Below are 19,920 nucleotides of genomic sequence, written 5' to 3'. Positions count from 1 at the left end.
ACTAGTTGTTTAGGAAGTTATTATAACTTCCTAAACTGGCATCACTTGAAGAATGATGCCAAAGGGTTATAAGAATTTAATCGCTGGTGCCACTAGGCGCAAAAAACCCAGCGATGGTTAATTTAGTATTTTGTTTTGGGTACCAAGCCTGCCAGAAGGAGAAAGATGAACCCGGCCAATCCATGGAAAAACAGGCGACTCCTCAGATTAAGTCATTTAGAAGACGCGGCGAACAGTTTAATCTATAATACCTAGGGCAGTAGACAAGGCAATATTAACCAAGCCACTACCAAAGGTACAGACCAGACACCTGCCCTGTTAAATTACATAATTTGTTTTTTTTAAATAATGATTAAAATATGGATAAAATATACATAAATATAAAACGGTGAGCATGCCGTAAACCTATTAAATTTATTTAAAAAAAAAAAAAAAAAAAAAAAATATATATATATAAAAAAATTATAAAAAAAAAAAATATATTAATAATAATAATAAAAAAAAATAAAAAATAATAATAATAATAATAAACAAATAAATAAATAAAAGAAAAAAAGAAAAAAGAAAAAAAAGAAAAAAAAGAAAATAAAAAAATGTCGGGACTAGATCAGTTTTACTCATCAAAAAAAGCATGGTTCATAGCTATAAGTTTTTGCAAAAATCATACCCGGTAATCGCTTTAAATCATGGACGGGATTTAGCTCAGTCAGTTGAGTGCTAGCTTGAGGTGCTTGCGTCACATGATCGAACCACCCTGGTGGATCTATTCAACTGATTGTTTTTTTTCTCTTTCCAACCAGTGCACTGCAACTGGTCAAAGGCCGTGGTATGTGCTTTCCTATCTGTAGGGAAAGTGCATATAAAAGATCCCTTTTGTATCGGGTTTCCTCTCTAAGACTATTTGCCAGAGTTACCAAATGTTTGACATCCAATAGCTGACAATTAATAAACCAATGTGCTCTAGTGGTGTCGTTAAATTTTAAAAAAAGGGCGGGACATAGCCCAGTCGTAAAGCGCTTGTTTGATACGCGGTCGGTTTGGGATCGATCCCCGTCAGGATCCTATAGAAAAGAAAGAAAGATGTGATTTATTTAATGATGCACTCAACATACAGAATCAGATATGTGGCTAAGTAAAGTTTGTTTTGTTTAACAACACCACTAGAGCACTTTGATTTATTAATCATTGGCTATTGGATGTCAAACATTTGGTAATTTTAAGACCTGCAACATTTGTCCATTAGTAGCAAGGTATCTTTTATATGCACCATACCACAGAGAGGATAGCACATACCACAGCCTTTGATATACCCGTCCACAAAGATAATTAGTCCTTTACCAGTCCAACCAGAGGGGCTATAGGTTTCATCTTCGTCATGTCCGTCCGTCCGCCCATCCGTCAGTCCGTCCGTCCATCCATCCCACATGTTTTCCGGATGTTTTTAGCAGAAGGCTTTGAGATATTGAGCTGAAATTTTGTGTATAGCTTTATCATGTGCTCTTACAGATCAAGTTTAACTTTCATGGTGATTTACCCACTTTTCACAGATGTTTGGTCCTTGAATTTAAGAGATACGAAAAATTGTTGGGTCAAGGAGGGGACGTGTATTACTTTAGCAGTACTCTCAAAATGCTTGCTTAATTTGGATTGATGGCTAAAATGCATCCATTAATTTTACCTCTATTTTTAAAAAAAAAAAAAAAAAATTGAATCAAGGATCTTAATTTCTGTCAACTGTATATGAACCCCAGCTGCCATTAAGTATCACTGTCACTTTGATATTCCCTGCACCACTGATTTACCTTGGAAGTCACCGTACCTACTTTAAACCAGATTAGCGGACTGATTAATGCTTCTTAGGCATGCACGGTTCACACACAGGTTACACACTTCTGTGATAAATGAGACGCATGCACACAGTTTGGCTTTGGTCATCTTTAGACAGATGATTATCAGTGATTGGTTGAATTAACTCTGTCCCACAGCAGCGATTGGTTAAGTTAAAATGGTCTCATTAATCTTATTGGTTGCTGGTGTCATAAGAAACGTGCATGGGGGAGCAGACGCAGTATATCTTACAGGGAAGTCAAAAGGAAATATATTTCTGCATTTGTTGTCATTTTGGTGTAATTAAATCAGAAATATTAAAAGCCAGTTAATACCAGTGAGAATTTATGTATGTCATGTTGCACTTGTCAGAATTCCTGGGTTAATCAGAAGAATTGTAGTTAAAATTAAAGTTTCTTTTGCATAATGACATCACTAGAGCACATTGATTTAGTAATCATTGCCTACTGGATGTTAAACATTTGGTAATTTTTAAATACAGTCTTATAGATATGAAATCTGCTACATATATTTCCATTAGTAGCAAGGGACCTTTTATATCCTACAGACAGGATAACACATATCACAGCCTTTGATATACCAGTTATGGTGCACTGGCTGGAATGACAAATAACTCAGTGGGTCTACTGACTGGAATCAGTCAGGCGAGAGCTTTACCACTGGACTACGTCCCTCCCCCGTAGACTTTTAAGTGTTAGGCAAAACCAGTTGAAAAAGTTTGTTTTGTTTAATGACACCACTGGAGCACATTGATTAATGAATCATCACCTATTGGATGTCAAACATTTGCTAATTTTGACTCGTAGTCATTAGAGGAAACCTGCTACATTTTTTTTTTTTAATGCAAGATATTTTATATGCACTTTTCACAGACAGGAAAGCACATACTACGGCCTTTGTCCAGTTGTGGTGCACTGGTTGAAAAAACTAGTTGAAAGCTGCAGAGCTCATGCAGTGTTCCACATTAATCTAGTTGTATGGTATTGAAGCCTTCTGTATAGACCCACAGTGAAAAAGATCATAAGCATCCATATTCTTCTAAGTAGACTGGGGCATAATTCACTATAAACTCTCGCAACTTTGCAATGTCGCAGTGCAGTGTCAGACGATTTGCAAGGATGATGTTTGAGAAAGCTTTGTGAATTAGAGGGTGGCGGGACATATTCCAATGGAAAAAAGCTCACCTGATATGCTGTCGCTTTAGGATCGATCCCCATTGGTGGGCCCATTGAGCTACTTCTTGTTCCAGCCAGTGCACCATGACTGGTATTCCAAAAACCATTGTATATCTTGTCTGTAGGGTGATGCATATAAAAGATCACTTGCTACTAATCAAAAAATACATTGGGTTTCATCTAAGACTTTATGACAAAATGGCCAAATGTAACCACAGATGTCCCAAATGGGTAACCACACACGGTGAATGAAAACATGCAAGACACGACAAGAAGAGCCTCCAAACTGTGAAGTTGCATGATCACAAAATGGCTGGTTATCAACATTTTGATATCATGTGCCTCACATTCATTCACCAATTGGTTTATTGTCGACTTATGTTTCACCAGTAGTGAATTTTTTTTAGTGAGCAATACAAACAGAGAAACACATTGGAGCGAAAGACCTAAACATGTTTTTTAAATCAAACATGTTCGATTCACGAATCTCATTTTGGTAAACAATTGTGAAATGGGCTTTCGCCACTTCATGGGCTTTCGCCACTTCATGGGCTTTCACCACTTCATGGGCTACTCTTTTCAATTAGCAGCAAGGGATCTTTTATATGCACCATCCCAGAAACAGGATAGTACATACCATGGCCTTTGTTACACCATTCGTGGAGCACTGGCTGGAACAAGAAATAGCCTAATGAGCCCACCGACAGGAATAGATCCTAGATCGATCGCGCATCAGGCGAGCACTGTACCACTGAGCTACGTCAGGCCCCATTATTAAAAGGTTTATGGTGTAGTAACTTTGAGTCTAATATACCGGCCTTGGTGGCGTCATGGTTAGGCCATCGGTCTACAGGCTGGTAGGTACTGGGTTCGGATCCCAGTCGAGGCATGGAATTTTTAATCCAGATACCGACTCCAAACCCTGAGTGAGTGCTCCGCAAGGCTCAATGGGTAGGTGTAAACCACTTGCACCGACCAGTGATCCATAACTGGTTCAACAAAGGCCATGGTTTGTGCTATCCTGCCTGTGGGAAGCGCAAATAAAAGATCCCTTGCTGCTAATCGGAAGAGTAGCCCATGTAGTGGCGACAGCGGGTTTGCTCTCAAAATCTGTGTGGTCCTTAACCTTATGTCTGACGCCATATAACCGTAAATAAAATGTGTTGAGTGTGTCGTTAAATAAAACATTTCTTTCTTTCTTTGAGTCTAATAATTCATGATGTGACACCTGGCAGTTTTCATTAATAAAACAAATAAAACTATTTACAGATAGATTGGCCTTTATTTGTAATACAGCTTTCACGATTATTGGTAATCCTTATCCTAATAAGGTATCAGGTAAATATCAAGTTTAACAACCGGGACTATAATTGTATTTTTTGTAAAGAATATATTGATGTATAAAAAGTGCGAGAAGAAAAAACATTGTTATTTTGAACCAAAGACTTTTCCTTTCCCCTCTTGCCATTTATAATATACTCAACAAAATTAATTAAGGGCTGGTTAAAAGGTTGTTTTAACAACACCATTAGAGCACATTGAATATTAATTATCAGCAAGTGGATGTTAAACATTTGGCAATTTTGATATATAGTCTTAGAGAGGAAACCTGCTATATATTTCCATTAGTAGCAAGGGATCATTTATAGGCACCATCCCACAGACAGGACAGTACATACCATGGCCTTTGATATACTGGCTGGAATGAGAAATAGCCCACTGACTTGGATCGCTCTCTAGACCGTCCGTGCATCAGGCGGGTGCTGTACCACTGGGCATTGTACTGTCCTGGAGCTGAAGATGAATAATTATTAAAAGCTTTAAGTTGTATTAACCTTGTGGTAACCTAGTTTACGACATTGCACCTGGCAGTTTTCATCAATAAAACAAACAAAACTGTTTGCCTATAGATTGGCCTCTATTTGTAATACAGCTTTCACGATTATTGGTAATTATTCTAATAGGTATCGGGTAAATACCAAGTTAACAACCGGGATGATAATTGTATTTTTTGTAAAGAAATATTATGATGTATAAAAAGTGTGAGAAGAAAAAACATTGTTATTTTGAAGCAGACATTTTTCCTTTTGCCATTGATACGTGGTAATATACTTAACAAAATTAATTAAGGGCTGGTACACATTTTGATAATTGTTTGCTAGTGTTATATTAGTTTAGCCAGTTTTTATCACAAATTATATTTACTTCTGAACATTGTTTCAGTAAAATTTGAAAAGTTAAAAGTTAAAGTTTGTTTTGTTTAATGTTTGTTTGATTTATTAATCATCAGCTATTGGATGTCAAACTTTTGTTAATTATGACATATAGAGAGGAAACCTGACGCATTTTTTATTAGTATCAAGTGATATTTTATATGCACCATTCCACAGACAGAATAGCACACACCACAGCCTTTGATATACCAGAAAACCTATTCTGAGAATGGATCCACTGAGGTGATTCGATCCTGTGAAGCTAGCATCTCAGGTGAACTCTCTACCAACTGAGTAAGATCCTGACCTTCCAGTTATATGATAACTACTGAAATGCACTTTTGGTTAGGATTTGTTAAACTTCAATTTGTAATGACACTTGTCATTTTGATTGCTCCGAATTGTTGTTAAAATCAGTAACTTTATAAGAACATTCCACAATGTTGACACCTTCAGCAGAAGAAGTTGGGGCTTTTTTCCCCAATATATTTTAAAGAAAAATACCAAAGATATCTAGAGGCTTTTAATAATTTTGTAGAATATACATTGTATGTACATGTATCTGCCTGGGGTTTCATTTACACCTATGCTACTAGTCAAAATCACCCTCATATTTGGTTGAAAAGCCAGTCATTTTGTAAACAAGTGAATGTATATAACTATAGTTTTGACTATTAAGCATTCAGGCCAAACTAATCGATAAAGTTGTTGTACTCATTTGGCCAGTACTCATTTGGCCAGCACACTGTTTTGACGACACCACATTATTATTGGTAATTGGTGTCTGCACCATCATAGCAGAAAATCTGCTTCGTGTAAAGACTTTGGTTCTGTGTCGGTAACTAATAAAAGTAGAATATTTATACAGTGGACTGATAGTATAGGATGTCAGAATAATTTATGCAGTAGACTACAGTATATGGCATTGCGATGATTTATACAGTGCATCTACAATATATAACAATATGTGATATTGAGGTACTTGTAGTTTTTGTTAAACAGTATATGCTGGCATTTGTGTTAACACTGGGGATTGACCAACAGGCGATGCCTATGTTAAGGTCTCTCCCTACATTTCACAAAATGGGTTGTCATGCCACGATCAGAAGAGATCAGGCCCTTTCTAAGGGTCCTATGGACAACCTAGGGAGACACCTCATCATCAGCTACTCTTGGCCTACTAAATTCCAAACCTACACATAGCTCCCTACCTTTTATTCTTTAGAATGACCATCAAAATTGCGCCAAACTATCTCCCTAAAAATGCGCACTCATTTCCCTTTGGCTTAATCCTATGGGACATTCCAAATTACATAGCACCATACTTTACACACACACACACACACACACACACACACACACGCACGCGCACACAGACACACGCACACGCATGCACACACACACACACACACACACACACACACACACCTGTTACCGGCTACAGTTGGACTGCTGGTGCTCCTTTGGCAGTCCATCCTTCATCCTTCATCCACGGAGGAACCGGCTAAGGCCGGTTCTTGTGCCCAGGACAGGCATGCACTACAACAGCTTGCTCTGAATGTGCACATTAAACAATTTCCCAATTCCCAATTTCCCAATTACAAATTTTACATGGCAGACAAAATAATACAATCGGTTAAAAACATCAAGTAGACAAATAGACAAGAAATGAAGATTGTAGGTGTGTGTGTGGGGGGGGGGATAGACAGACAGACAGACAGACAGACAGAGAAAAAGATAGAAAGAGAATGATTTGTCAGAACTTGTCAAAGTGTTTGTTTGCAACTATAAGTCATTTTGATCATGGAAATTGGAGTTTCCAAGTAATTTATACAACGTACAACAGTGTAGACATTAGAATCATTTATACGTCATTGGCAAAGTGGATTTTGAAGTTGCAGACTAGTTTCAACTCATGAAAATGGAAACTAAGTGTGGTTAATTTACATATCTGTAACACATTAGGATAAAGTTACAATAGAGTGAAATACAGTCAGTGATGTTGACACAAAGAAATACCCGTAAAAAGTAGACTAGAGTTCATTTGAAAAATGCATTTCGTGGTATTAAAAACAGCAGGATGACCAGAAACATTGGTGTACAGGAATCGATAATGTAAACAACAAAATCTAAGAAATATTTGAATCCCATGACAAAAAACGGCTTTAATAGTAAAAAATACACTGTAGGGTCTATCATTTTAATATGTGGCATCAGAATAAGTTAAACACTGAAGTATGTGGTGTATATCAGAAATGTCATAACCAAAATATTGAGTTTACGAAATAAAAGACATAGATCTTGTAAACAAAAATACAGAGCTTTATAAAAACTAGTTATGTTCCACTGGTTGATCACAGTTGAAAATTTACCGGGTTGACTCTACCGATGTGATGGTCGATTATAAAAATCCATGATCGATTGTGTTGGAAAATTGACCGGGTTGACTACCAATGTGATGGTCGATTATAAAAATCCATGATCGATTGTGTTGGAAAATTGACCGGGTTGACTACCGATGTGATGGTCGATTATAAAAATCCATGATCGATTGTGTTGGAAAATTGACCGGGTTGACTACCGATGTGATGGTCGATTATAAAAATCCATGATCGATTGTGTTGGAAAATTGACCGGGTTGACTCTACCGATGTGATGGTCGATTATAAAAATCCATGATCGATTGTGTTGGAAAATATTCACTGCAATTGTTCCTCCTGTTTACATGATGGAATCAATGTAAATGTGTTGGGGTTGGTGTTTTCATGTATACAGAATGAAAGACGGTATTAAATAGTTATTAAATGTAAATTTGTAGGGTCTATCTCGGTGAACCTAACAAAAATTAAAGTTTGTTTTGTTTAATGACACCACTAGAGCACATTGATTTATTAATAATCGGCTACTGGATGTCAAACATTTGGTAATTTTGACTTATAGTCTTAGAGAGGAGACCTGCTATATTTTTCAGTTAGTAGAAAGAGATCTTTTATATGCACCATCCCACAGACAGGGTAGCACATACCTTTGATATACCAGTCGTGGTATGCTGGCTGGAACGAGAAATAGCCCAGTGGGCCCACCGACGAAAGTTGATCCCAAACCGACTGCACATCAAGCAAGCACTTTACCACTGGGCCACATCTTCCCCCCCCCCCCCCCCAACCCCCTCCGACAAAAGGTGCATGGTGATTTATACGTGTAATTCAAATTTTTCTTGTGTTCATATAATTCTAACCGATTGTGTAATTAACAGTTGATCAGTGTGTAATGTTTTTAGGGCGGGGAGGTGGTGGGTCGAGTAATGCTTCAATGGAAAATTTATAAAAAATAGAATTTGCATTGAGCAGGGGGTGGGAGGCGGTGGGGGAGGGTTGATCCTGAAACCACCTCCTGCATATCCACTTGGATCTTTATTATTTTTACTTCTGTTGGATTATGAACATATGCTTTTACTCATTGCTTTACCATTCATGACAATATGATTTTCACACATCACAGGACATTAACGCTCAATCCACAGCATAAGCAACAACCAGACAAGATAACGCATTAATAATTACAACAGCATTTCTATTCAGATACATCGGATACATCGAACTCTCTCTCTAACTCTCTAACTCTGTCTGTAAATTAACCTGCCACTGTTGTAAAGTTTTAACTATTCCCTCGTGGATCGGGTTTATATCCATTCGATGATTACAACTTGAGCAGGAATGACATTTTAGACATGTTCTACATCACAGCTTACCGGCTTACCGGCTGTAATGGGTGAACAGTTATCTACACGCAGTGTGTGGAATGATTTAACTCATTAATTCGGATGTGTCCAGGTACGCGGAACACACAACTTAACACCTGAAGATGGGCGTGATCCACATCGATCAGCTGCTAATCATCTGCTTTAATCATTTAGTCGAACAGGAAAACAGCAATCAGCTTTGTTGTTGTGTAGTGTTGTCCATAGGTCTGGCTGTCGGTGTCGTGTTCATTAATCTCCTGATGGTGATTGTATCGATGTACATTATAATGTTGGGTTTATCATACTGGCAAAATATCTGTGCAGTCAGTAGAAAAGTAAAGTTTGTTTTATTTAACGACACCGCTAGAGCACATTGATTTTTTATCTTATCATCGGCTATTGGACGTCAAACATATGGCCATTCTGACACTGTTTTTTTAGAGGAAATCCGCTGTCGCCACATAGGCTACTCTTTTTACGACAGGCAGCAAGGGATCTTTTATTTGCGCTTCCCACAGGCAGGATAGCACAAACCATGGCCTTTGTTGAACCAGTTATGGATCACTGGTCGGTGCAAGTGGTTTACACCTACCCATTGAGCCTTGCGGAGCACTCACTCAGGGTTTGGAGTCGGTATCTGGATTAAAAATCCCATGCCTCGACTGGGATCCGAACCCAGTACCTACCAGCCTGTAGACCGATGGCCTGCCACGACGCCACCGAGGCCGTGTGCAGTCAGTAGAATACCAAGGGTGAGATGTAGCCCAGTGGTAAAGCGTATGCTTGATGTGCGGTCGGTCTGGGATCGATCCCCATCAGTGAGCACATTGGTCAATTTCTCGTTCCAGCCAGTGTACCATGACTGGTATATCAGAGACAGTGGTATGTGCTGTCCTGTCTTTGGGATGGTGTATATAAGAGGTCCCTTGCTACTAATGGAAAAATGTAGCGGGTTTCCTCTCTGAGACTACATGTCAAATTTACCAAATGTTTGACATCCAGTAGCCGATGATTAATATATCAATATGCTCTAATGGTGTCGTTAAAGAAAACAAATTTTAACTTTGTATAATGAGGGTTATAACTGTAGAAATAATTATGCTTAGACTTGCATAAAACACATTAAGTTTTAAACCGATACCAACTGACAGAAAAAAAAATTGAAGCCAAATTTCAGTGTTAGTGAAAAAAGTCTTAAAAAATGACCATCAAATTTCATTGATTAATTATCGTTCTCAATACACGGATGAAGGTTATTGATGGAGGAAAAAATATTTTACTTTATAATTACTATTCATTTTTAAAACAGCATTTGCTGGCATGTTTTTATCATCCACAAACTTATGTGAGAATGGCTTCACTGATTAACACATTTTGCGATTGATGTTTTTTGTTCATACCACAATGAGCATAAAACAAAATAACCGACAGTCCTTAATGAAAATAACCAAAAGTTTGTATCAAATAGCGATAGATTAAAAGTGTCATTAAACAAATAAGCCTTTCCTTTCTCCTATGTTTGCCATAGATTCTTTTACTGTTTAGAATCAAGTGTCATAATCATCACATGTTAGACGTCTAACGACAGCTGATTAACAATATATTGAGTTACGAGTAATCATTCATTTCTATGTGTATTGAAAATGGTGCGTTTCATCTATAATGGGATTTTTCTTTTCACCAAGACCCTTATTGAAACTCTTTGCCTGATTCACATCCATGTTAGTTGATGGAATCTCGTACCATTTTGTCCACATTGATCACAAAGTAATGGAATTATGTAAATACACCGTTATCGCCGACTTGACAGTTTGCGTCATTTGTGCGGTGCATCTGTTTGAGAATCAAACTCCGGTTGCATAAGAAAGATATGGTCGTTTCCTCGCAGAGATGGGGGCATTAACCACTGAAGACTATCGACAGCTTGGTGTAAATAGTCGGCCGATCAATACGGGATATCATTGACCAGTTAGCGGGCCCCAGTTGACGACGTCCTATTTTCTAGGCCAGTTATATACATCGGCCGTCTTCCCCATGTTACACACAGGCAGCGGTTTGTCAGTGGTAGACTGTCTGTTGCTGTGGTATTTTCTAGGCCAATTATATACATCGGCCGTCTTCCCCATGTTACACACAGGCAGCGGTTTGGTCAGTGGTAGACTGTCTGTTGCTGTGGTATTGTGTCTGTTTTGGTGGTGGAGAGTGTCTCGGTGGGGAAGTGTCTGTCGCAGTGGTGGAGTGTTTGTCTCAGTGGTGGAGTGTCTGTCTTAGGGGTGAAGAGTCTGTCTCAGTGGTGGAGTGTCTGTCTTGGGTGGAGTGTCTGTCTCAGTAGTGGAGTGTGTCTCAGGGGTGGAGTGTATGTCTCAGTGGTGGAGTGTCCGTCTCAGTAGTGAAGTGTCTGTCTCAGTGGTGGAGAGTGTCTGTCTCAGGGGTGGAGTGTCTGTCTCAGCGGAGGAGTGTCTGCCTCAGTTGGGGAGTGTGTCTCAGGGGTGGAGTGTCTGTCTCAGGGGTGGAGTGTCTGTCTCAGGGGTGGAGTGTGTGTCTCTGTGGTGGAGTGTGTCTCAGGGGTGGAGTGTCTGTCTCAGTGGAGGAGTGTGACTCAGGGGTGGAGTGTCTGTCCCAGGAGTGGCGTGTCTGTCTCAGGGATGGAGTGTCTGTCTCTGTGGTGGAGTGTCTGTCTCAGGAGTGGAGTGTTTGTCTCAGGGGTGGAGTGTCTGTCTTGGTGGAGGAGTGTCTGTCTCGGTGGAGGAGTGTCTGTCTCAGTGGAGGAGTGTCTGTCTCAGTGGAGGAGTGTCTGTCTCCATAGTGGAGAGTGTTTGTCTCGGTGGTGGAGTGTGTCTCGGTGGGGGAGTGTCTGTCTCAGAGGGGGAGTGTCTGTCTCAGGGGTGGAGTGTCTGTCTCTGTGGTGGAGTGTCTGTCTCTGTGGTGGAGTGTCTGTCTCTGTGGTGGAGTGTCTGTCTCAGGAGTGGAGTGTCTGTCTCAGGGGTGGAGTGTCTGTCTTGGTGGAGGAGTGTCCGTCTCGGTGGAGGAGTGTCCGTCTCAGTAGTGGAGAGTGTCTGTCTCAGGGGTAGAGTGTCTGTCTCGGTGGAGGAGTGTCTGTCTCACTGATCTCAGGGTTAGAGTATATGTCTCAGAGGGGGAATGTCTGTCTCAGTGGTGACGTGTCTGTCTCAAAGAGTGTCTGTCTCAGTGGTGAAGTGTCTGTCTCAGGGGTAGAGTGTGTCTCTGTGGTGGAGTGTCTGTCTCAGTGGTGGAGTGTATCTCAGGGGTGGAGTGTATGTCTCAGTAGTGAAGTGTCTGTCTCAGTGAAGGAGTGTCCATCTCAGTGGTGGAGTGTCTGTCTTAGGGGTGGAGAGTATGTCTCAGTGGTGGAGTGTATGTCTCAGGGGTAGAGTGTATGTCTCAGTGGTGGAGTGTATGTCTCAGTGGTGGAGTGTCTGTCTCAGAGGTGGAGTGTCTTTCTCAGGGGTGGAGTGTGTCTCAGTGGTGGAGTGTCTGTCTCAGGGGTGGAGTGTATGTCTCAGTGGTGGAGTGTCTGTCTCAGTGGTGGAGTGTATGTCTCAGTGGTGGAGTGTCTGTCTCAGGAGTGGAGTGTCTGTCTCAGTGGTGGAGTGTGTCTCAGTGGTGGAGTGTATGTCTCGGTGGAGTGTCTGTCTCGGTGGTGACGTGTCTGTGTCAAAGAGTGTCTGTCTCAGTGGTGAAGTGTCTGTCTCAGTGAAGGAGTGTCCGTCTCAGTGGTGGAGTGTCTGTCTCAGGGGTGGAGAGTATGTCTCAGTGGTGGAGTGTATGTCTCAGGGGTGGAGAGTATGTCTCAGTAGTGAAGTGTCTATCTCAGGGGTGGAGTGTATGTCTCAGTAGTGAAGTGTCTGTCTCAGTGAAGGAGTGTCCGTCTCAGTGGTGGAGTGTCTGTCTCAGGGGTGGAGAGTATGTCTCAGTGGTGGAGTGTATGTCTCAGGGGTGGAGTGTCTGTCTCAAGGGTGGAGTGTATGTCTCAGTAGGGAAGTGTCTGTCTCAGTGAAGGAGTGTCCGTCTCAGTGGTGGAGTGTCTGTCTCAGGGGTGGAGAGTATGTCTCAGTGGTGGAGTGTATGTCTCAGGGGTGGAGAGTATGTCTTAGTGGTGGAGTGTCTGTCTCAGGGGTGGAGTGTCTGTCTCAGTGGTGGAGTGTCTGTCTCAGTGGTGGAGTGTCTGTCTCAGGGGTGGAGTGTCTGTCTCAGGGGTGGAGTGTATGTCTCAGTAGTGAAGTGTCTGTCTCAGTGAAGGAGTGTCCGTCTGTCTCAGGGGTGGAGAGTATGTCTCAGTAGTGGAGTGTCTGTCTCAGTGGTGGAGTGTCTGTCTCAGTGGTGGAGTGTCTGTCTCAGTGGTGGAGTGTCTGTCTCAGTGGTGGAGAGTGTCTTGTCTCAGTAGTGGAGTGTCTGTCTCAGGGGTGGAGTGTCTGTCTCAGGGGGAGTGTCTGTCTCAGTGGGGGAGTGTCTGTCTCAGTGGGAGAGTGTCTGTGTTGGTTGTGGAATGTTGTGTTTCATAAGAAAATATTACTGTGATTTCTAAGCAGGAGTTATCCTGTATGTATGACTATTGTTGTCTGAGGTGGATATTTTTTTTTATCATTTTTATCTAATGTTAGACACAAAAACTTGTGAAACAAATAACAGCAAAATGTGGGGCCTGTCCTGCGTAACATGTGGACTCAGCCTTTAATGACTTTTTTCTGATCGTAGACAATAAATTTGGTGTATGTTGAACATTATGTTAAACATTTGAGTCAAATACCATGGTATGTGCTATTCTGTCTTTGGGAAAGTAAATATAGATGATTTTTTTAATGCTACATTTGTAATTAATCAAATTAGCTGCAGTCCCTGTGGTAAACGTTTAACCTTGTCACCTGTAACCTGTCATGTGCTCTTCCACTAACCTGTTAACCGAGAGCCAGAGCAGCCAAGAAAAGAAAGAAAGAAAAGTGTTTTATTTAACGACACACTCAACACATTTTATTTACGATTATATGGCATCAGACATACGGTTAAGGACCACACAGATATTGAGAGGAAACCAGCTGTCGCCACTTCATTGGCTACTCTTTTCGATTAGCAACAAGGGGTCTTTTATATGTACCACCCCACGGACAGGGTAGTACATACCACGGCCTTTGATATACCAGTCGTGGTGCACTGGCTGGAATGAGAAATAGCCTAGTGGGCCCACTGACGGGGATCGATCCCACACCGACCGCGCATCGAGCGAGTGCTGTACCACTGGGCTACGTCCCACCCCAGAGCAGCCAAGATGCAGGCTCTACATTGGATGTCAGCACAAAAACATATCATTCATTACATGCTTCTGGCTCTGTTTGTTTTATACCGGCCTCGGTGGCGTTGTGGTAGGCCATCGGTCTACAGGCTGGTAGGTACTGGGTTCGGGTCCCAGTCGAGGCATGGGATTTTTAATCCAGATACCGACTCCAAACCCTGAGTGAGTGCTTCGCAAGGCTCAATGGGTAGGTGTAAACCACTTGCACCGACCAGTGATCCATAACTGGTTCAACAAAGGCCATGGTTTGTGCTATCCTGCCTGTGGGAAGTGCAAATAAAAGATCCCTTGCTGCTAATCGGAAGAGTAGCCCATGTAGTGGTGACAAAGGGTTTCTTCTCAAAATCTGTGTGGTCCTTAACCATATGTCTGACGCCATATAACGGTAAAATAAAATGTGTTGAGTGCGTCATTAAATAAAACATTTCTTTCTTTTTTTCTGTTTGTTTTATGTGCATATTATATTCAGCGCTCAACATTCAGATCATCTTGAGGTGACAAAATATATACCCAATATTCATACAAATATTGTGCAGGGGCCTAATTCACAAAGGTCTCTTAGGCTCTGCTAGACAACAAAGCATCCTCTTTGTAAGTCTTTTAGCATTGCACTGCGAGATCGCAAAATTGCGAGAGTTTAGTGAATTGGGCCCTTGATAAATTTTCTAACAGGGTTTGTTTTTGTGGGGTTTTAAAAAAAAAAAACATTTGCAGTGAAATTGCTCATTACATTCCAAATTTTGAGGGATGCATATACATGTATTGTAAATTAAGCCACTTCGTTTTAGCCACTTGCAAATTGTATTAAGGCTGTCCCACACTACCGCAGCGCATCGACAGTGCATCAGCAGCACATCGGCAGCACATCAACAGTGAAGCGTCAATAATGCCCACATATACGCAGCGTGTGAAACAGAAATAAAAGAGAGAAAAAAATTTAAAAAGAGGAAAAGAAAAACGGATTTGATTTGAAAACATGGCTAATGTCAAGATAATTTCAAGTAAATTGGTTTTAATGTATTTGTATAGAAAATTACTAAAAAAAAACGCAAGAGGAAGTTTTGGGTACACGACATCGTTGACCAGGCATTGGCTGCGTTTTCCATGTCTTTGTAACTAACTGATTGGATGTCGTATATGCATGGGTGTTTCTGCACCTCTATGATCAACCTTTCTTTGTTAGTATTTTGTTTTGGCATTGTTTTTCAGTAATCGTCAATGGTGTGGGGTATTTTTTGGTGGAAGACCTAAAATATTACAACATTATGACATCATAAACTGGGGGTTTCTGTGCGCGTCAGAGCAGCAAGCAGCAAAAATCGCTTTTGGAATGATAAAAAACAAAACTGACATCGATGCGCTGTTGACGCGCTGTTGACGCGCTGCTGATGTGCTGTTGACGTGCTGCTGATGCGCTGTTGACGCGCTGCTGATGCGCTGCGCTAGTGGGGGTATGTATATGGTAATTCATTGGAAGTGATTTTTCGCTGCCGACGCACTGCGCTAATGTGGGACGGCCTTTAGCCTTTTTGGTTTTTTTCAATTAGCCAATGGCTAATTTGGCTACCAACAGTGCAAGCCCTGGTAATTAACAGGCCTCACCATGATAGGCGAGCACTGCCTTGTTCTCACCCTAACATGGAAGGTGATGGGTGGTTTTAACTCTCCTTTCATCATTTTTCTTTATTGTTTGTAGTTGTGAACTTACAATGCGTCACAATTCTCAACATGTTTTCGAGTGTACAAGCATACATAACAAACATTTTTTAATGTTGGTCTTAAAAGAAATACTTTATAAATATTTGTGTTGTTTAAATGCATTTGCTGGAATTTCCCCATTGGTGGGCCCATTGGGCTTTTTCTCGTTTCAGCCAGTGGGTGTGCCTGTGGGTAGTTTTTGGCATGCTTCCATCAGAGAACTGTTGAAGCATGCCTGTCGTGGGCACAACCTCTGACTTCACCAGAGAGTTCTGTCCATCACAGGGGTTCAGTCAGTGTTCTATTACTAGCCTATAAAAGATCATGGTCTGTATGATGGTGCATGTAATAGATCTCTTGCTACTAATTAAAAAATGGAGCAGTTTTTCTTTCCAATACTATATGGCCAATGATTAATAAAGGATTGTGCTTTAGCGGTATCGTTAAACAAAACAAACTTTTTGTGAAATTCATTCCCTCCTGGTCTACTTATTTGAAATTTCTGACCTGAAATTGCCATCATGCAAGCAATAGATTGTTCTCATGTTTTCAGAATGGAGAAGCTACATTATAAACAGGTTTTTAAGGTTATTTTACCAGTTATTTACACCACGGTGGTTTTTCAGATGGAATCTACAAGTAATAAAGAATCGGAGAGGAGATATTGAATCCTTATTTCTCATTAATGGTACGTGTACACTCCATTAAATCCGTTGACCGAAATCCTTCCAGGAAACTAGCTACAATATATGATTGTTCATCATCATATCGGCTCAACATCTGTGTGTCGGAACTCTTGGAACACAGCACTTAACGTACCGGAGGAGTTCACAGTGTGCTGGAAGAATTACAAATGGCTGGAGTCCCCGAGGAGTTGGGGTTCATAGTCACTGCCGTACATTATAGCCTGCATCAACTACAGTTACAGTTCATTAGGCTTTGAACCCGGCCACCTGGGACCGTGCAGTCCACATTATACTGGGCTGATTATGGAAGAATCTATAAGTCCACTGGGCTGATTATGGAAGAATCTATAAGTGCACTGGTCTGTGTTCCCCCATGAAAGGACTAGGGCATGATGGAGTGCTGGTCGCTTGCCAGTGCTAAGGTTTGCAGTGATGGAGTGCTGGTCGCTTGCCAGTGCTAAGGTTTGCAGTGATGGAGTGCTGGTCGCTTGCCAGTGCTAAGGTTTGCAGTGATGGAGTGATGGTACCAAATGCAATTATTCATCCATTCCTTGATTTGTGAATCCATCGGGAATTGCTGTCCACTAAAGAAGCCTGGCTCGTTGTACTATATGTACAGAAATGTAACAGAATATGATAGACAAAAGTAGATGGAAACTTAAAAAAACTGTCCATATCAGTTTTAATTTGTATCTTGAGGGTTGGAATATATCCTTGTTTTCAACAATCATGAATTGACTTACCAGTATTACATTTCTTACAATTGTATCTTGAGGGTTACAATATATCCTTGTTTTCAACAATCATGAATTGACTTACCAGTATTACATTTCTTACAATTGTATCTTGAGGGTTACAATATATCCTTGTTTTCAACAATCATGAATTGACTTACCAGTATTACATTTCTTACAATTGTATCTTGAGGGTTACAATATATCCTTGTTTTCAACAATCATGAATTGACTTACCAGTATTACATTTCTTACAATTGTATCTTGAGGGTTGGAATATATCCTTGTTTCCAACAATCATGAATTGACTTATTACATTTCTTACAATTGTATCTTGAGGGTTGGAATATATCCTTGTTTTCAACAATCATGAATTGACTTATTACATTTCTTACAATTGTATCTTGAGGGTTGGAATATATCCTTGTTTCCAACAATCATTAATTGACTTATTGCATTTCTTACAATTGTATCTTGAGGGTTGGAATATATCCTTGTTTCCAACAATCATGAATTGACTTATTACATTTCTGACCTGCCCTGAGGCGGGATTTAGCTCAGTTGGGTTTCCTCTCTCAATATCTGTGTGGTCCTTAACCATATGTCTGATGCCATATAACCATAATAAAATGTGTTGAGTGCGTCGTTACATAAAACTATTTCCTTCCTTGTTACAAGTCAGGGTGTGATTTAGCTCAGTTGGTTGAGTGCTCGCTTGAGATACTTGCATCACAGAATCGGACCACCTCGGTAGATCCATTTAACTGACTGGATTTTTTCCATTCCAACCAGTGCACCACAGTTGGTCAAAGGCTGTGGTATGTGTTTCCCTGTCTATGGGAAAATGAACATAAAAGATCCCTTGCTGCATTAGAAAAAATGTAGCGGGTTTTCTCTGATGACTACATGTCAGAATTACCAACAGCCAATGATTAACTAGTCAATGTGCTCCATTGGTGTCGTTAAACAAAACAAACTTTAATAAATTCAAATTGAATTAATTTGCCAAATATATTTCAGGGTTACGAATCATTATTTTGTTGGATTTTGTTTAACTGGAAAAAAATGTACCACACATTTTTGAAAACGAATTATAAATAAATTGTTAAAAATTATACTGCACACCAAGAAAGATGTTCAGCTGTAACACACATATATATATACTGAACAAAATAAGAAACTTCCGCTAACTTTGCTTGAACACAACTTGATGAAAACAAACCGGGGGAATAATTGTTATATATGCGTTTAAAGAGTGTTCCATGATGCATTGTTTGGTGCAAAAATCATGACCATAGGTTAACAGAAACTGGGAGAAATTTTGGTAGAGGTTTAAAAAAAACAAAAAAACTTAATAACGGGTATGACCACCTCTTGAATTAACCACAGCAGTGCATCGCAGGTGCATAGAATTGACTAAAGTGTTGATTTCTGCCTGTGGAATATTGTTCCATTCCTGAATGAGCGCTTGACGAAGTTCGTTGATGTTAGTGGGTGGGTTGGGACAACGCCTCAATCGTCTGTCCAGACTATCCCAGACATGCTCGATGGGTTTGAGATCAGGACTTTCAGCGGGCCAGTCATTAATGAAATCAATGTTATTTGTCCTAAGAAAATTTACAGTGTCTCTAGCTGTATGAGAGGTGGCATTATCATGCTGAAAAATCGAGATGTTGGCATTGTTATGGAACAGAGGAATAACGTGATGAGCGAGAATGTCATCGCAGTAACGTTGAGCATTTAAATTGCCATCAATGACGACTAGTGGTGAACGATAACCATGGGCAATGGCTGCCCAGACCATGACACAACCCCCACCCCCGAAACGATCTCGTCCAAGAACACAACAGTCAGCATAGCGTTCATTTCTCCTACAGTAGACACGCACCCTGCCATCACCACATTGTAAAGAAAATCTGGATTCATCCGAAAAAAGAACGGTATTCCAGCGTCGCCGTATGCAACGAGTGTGTACATGTGCCCAATTAAGACGATTTAGACGATGACGTTGCGTTAAAACGCATCCGACGTAAGGACGTCGTCCATGTAAACCGTTCTCCCGCAGACGATTACGAACAGTTTGCCCACTGATTCAGTTATTATGAAGCCCAGGTGTGTTAGCAGCAGTAGCAGTGGCAGTTTGGAATCGATTGCGCAAATGCGTGTTCATGATATAACGGTCTTGATCACGCGTTGTAACACGTGGACGTCCACGACATGGCAAGTCGTCAGTGCTTCCTGTTGTTCGAAATCTTACGCGAAGATTCCGTAATCGCTCAACTAGAACTCCCAACATGCCTTGCAACGTCTTCTGTCGACATGCCAGCATCAAGCATGCCAGTCGCCCATTCGAGTAAACTATTGGGTATTCTTGGCATACTAAAAATGCTATAATGTAAAAAAACGTTGTTTTTTTTACAAATTTTGAAGCGTTTTCATTCACTTGACAACAGTGTCAGTAAGACAAGTAAAACAAATTGACCGAATACTACACGGGACATGTCGAATCATGCATG

The 19,920-nt window shown here is 40.6% G+C and overlaps 1 protein-coding gene across 7 annotated transcripts in view; it reads left to right on the top strand.

The window, feature by feature from the left end:
* The window catches only part of LOC121384461 (protein unc-13 homolog B-like), a 254,702-nt gene that overhangs the window by 73,421 nt on the left and 161,361 nt on the right, over positions 1-19,920 (top strand). The gene's annotated exons all lie outside the window — the stretch shown is intronic.

Source organism: Gigantopelta aegis, chromosome 2, assembly GCF_016097555.1.
Source record: "Gigantopelta aegis isolate Gae_Host chromosome 2, Gae_host_genome, whole genome shotgun sequence".
Lineage (NCBI taxonomy): Eukaryota > Metazoa > Mollusca > Gastropoda > Neomphalida > Peltospiridae > Gigantopelta > Gigantopelta aegis.
Note: the sequence above shows the minus strand (reverse complement) of the source record. Positions and strands in the feature narration are given on the sequence as shown.